The 2,517-nt window shown below is 53.1% G+C and overlaps 1 protein-coding gene across 1 annotated transcript in view; it reads right to left on the reverse strand.

Annotated features, from left to right (window-relative positions):
• Positions 1-2,517, reverse strand: part of SH3PXD2B (SH3 and PX domains 2B) — a gene marked incomplete at both ends in the record, with an annotated part of 66,980 nt that overhangs the window by 274 nt on the left and 64,189 nt on the right. The gene's annotated exons all lie outside the window — the stretch shown is intronic.

The raw sequence follows: 2,517 nt of genomic DNA on the forward strand, positions 1-2,517 counted from the left end.
TGTTGGCACCCTACCGAAGGTGACCCCCTCCCCCCCATCGGGCACTCACCCTGCCTTCTTGGAAGCTCTTTGGGAACAAGGGAGCGATCCTGTCACACGCTCAATGAGCCAAATACAGTACTTGTGTCAGCAAAATGAAGCACTACCAGTTCTGAGGTTCAGTCTGGGAGGAAAGCAGAAATAGCCCTCATTTAGCACGGAGGCAACAGAAATAGCATTGTCCCCTCTGAGGAAAGCCAGGGGCAGTGAGGTCTCTGAGACAGAGAAAGGAGAGACACTTCTGAGATCAAAAGGCCATTCAGCAAAGAGAAAGCAAGGACACAGTACCACGGGCAAAGGGCACACAGCCCTTCCACCCCCTGCGTGAAACTGCCAGAGCAGACGGGGGACACAGGTCCAGCCCCCTCCCCAGATATGGTGGGGGCTGGATTTGGCTGCCGGGCAGCTCTGGCGTAACTCATCCTGTCCCCATTCCTTTCCAAAGCAAAAGGGATTTACTGGAGCAAGAGATGCGCAAAGACAAGGCAGCATTGTTCCCCCAACCCACCCTGCAACTCTCCCGGGAGCACATCAACACCTCGCAACGTGCCACGCAAGGAACTTTGTTATTGGATTGGGGTTGCAGATGCATTGCTTATTGCCAGCTCAGGTGAGTCAGCCTGATCAGAAGCTGATGTGCCACCAGAGAAAACCGTAGGTGGGAGGGAGAGGAATCAGCCGGAGACCGGGGTGCATGCATTCCAACAGCTAAAAATGAACCTTGGGACTTCTGGATGTGAGGTCGGACTGGGATGGTCAGGGCTTCTCTATCAGATCAAACCAGGGCTGGGAAAAACTGCCCCATTACCCTCCCAGAATGATCCTGGCCTGAGGCACAACCATTTTCATTCTGTATGCAGACAGAGATATCTTCAACTCCACGTTTCCAGGGTAGAAAATACAGGACAGAGAAGGAAGTGAGCGCTTGAGGGGGTGGAGAACACTCCTTCCATTCTGCAAGCCTCAAATTAGAGGGAAAACTGTAATTTTGTCAGCAGCAAAACAATGCGGCTGTGGAGCTGCGGCTGCAGCGCTTACGCTTGCAATTAGACTAGAAAGGGCAAAGGGGTTTGGTCAACTAGAAACCCACAGAAGCGCCGGCTTTAAAGCTCTTCCGGAGAGAGAAATGTGGCCCTGAATCTGCAAGTAGCCAAGTACAGGAAGGGAAGAAAGCAGCACTGGGGAACAACAGTTTCCACACTCATCCTCCTGCTGGGATAAGCAACACTGCAGGCAAGATGAGGCTTGGCAGGCAGGAATGTCAGCGCGGAAAAACCCCAGGCTCTGCTTGACCTGAAGCCCCTCAAACAGCCTGCCACGCAGGATGAAATGAAAGTACCTGGAAGACAGGCAGATGGGTGACAAACAAGGCAGGGAGCCCCTGAGCACCAGACATGCCTCGCAACTGGTTGTGATGAGGAGCTGAACTCCCACATTCTGGATTGCACTTGATAATATCAGCACCTACTGAAGGACCCACCTCCCGGCTGCTGCCCGCCAGCCCGGGGAAGCTCTGTGGGCCACGGGAACGGGTGGTCCCCTATTAGTCCAACAGGCAGGGCAGTCTGTGTGGGAAAGAAAGCAAAGCATCCTCTTTCCAGGGCTTTTGGGGTCATTTTGGTCCTCTGTGCCTTGCATAGTATTCTTCAGCTACGGAAGCAAAACACCTCTTGTTGTTTGGTTGCAATACTGCAAGGGAGAAGCCTGCATAGCATCCTGGATCAGCACAGAGAGGACCTGTTATATGTGTATGTATTTTTCTATTTTTTTTTTTTTCACCAGGAGGATGTTGAAGTTAACACTTGTCGTTGTAGAGCAGGGAAGGACCACGGGACGGTCCCGTGGCATGCACAGGGAGGGGGAGCAAGGCACAGCCCTTAACTGGAGCACAAAGCCTGTGCCTGCATGTGCACGCAGAGCTACAGGGACCCCGTTCTCAGCAATCACTCCTCCTTTTTGCCACATTCCCTATGGCTCTCCTACACACCTGGACTAAGCAACATGACCTACAACATTTGACCGTGACCTTGATCCTCAGGGAAAGGCAAATCCTTTTGTGCGGCCAGATTTCCTTCGTTGGTACCATTCCACGCTTCACTTCTCTCCCTGGCTACTGCCGTATTTCTTTTTAATTCCCCGTACAGGTGGCAAAAATGTCTATCAAGGTCCAGCTCCCCAGCATGGAGAACCATGGTAGCCATTGTATGCCACGAAGCTTGGCCAGAGCAGCTCCGGCTGCACGGCTGGGCTGCCGGCGCGGCCACGGGAGCGCAGTGCTTGGGGGGACGCAGAAAGGAGGGTGGGTGGGAGCACACGGGTGGGGAGGGGAGGCCGAGCTGCTTCCTCCATGCTGCCACCAATGGGCACCAGCTGGGATGCGTGCGATCTCAATTATTATCTTTTTTTCTTAAAGCCAGCCTCACGGAAAACTATAAATTAATCTGCTTATTAAATACTCAGGTGAGAGACCAGGGAACC

Source organism: Fulmarus glacialis, unplaced genomic scaffold (assembly GCF_000690835.1).
Source record: "Fulmarus glacialis isolate BGI_N327 unplaced genomic scaffold, ASM69083v1 scaffold14260, whole genome shotgun sequence".
Taxonomy (NCBI): Eukaryota; Metazoa; Chordata; class Aves; order Procellariiformes; family Procellariidae; genus Fulmarus; species Fulmarus glacialis.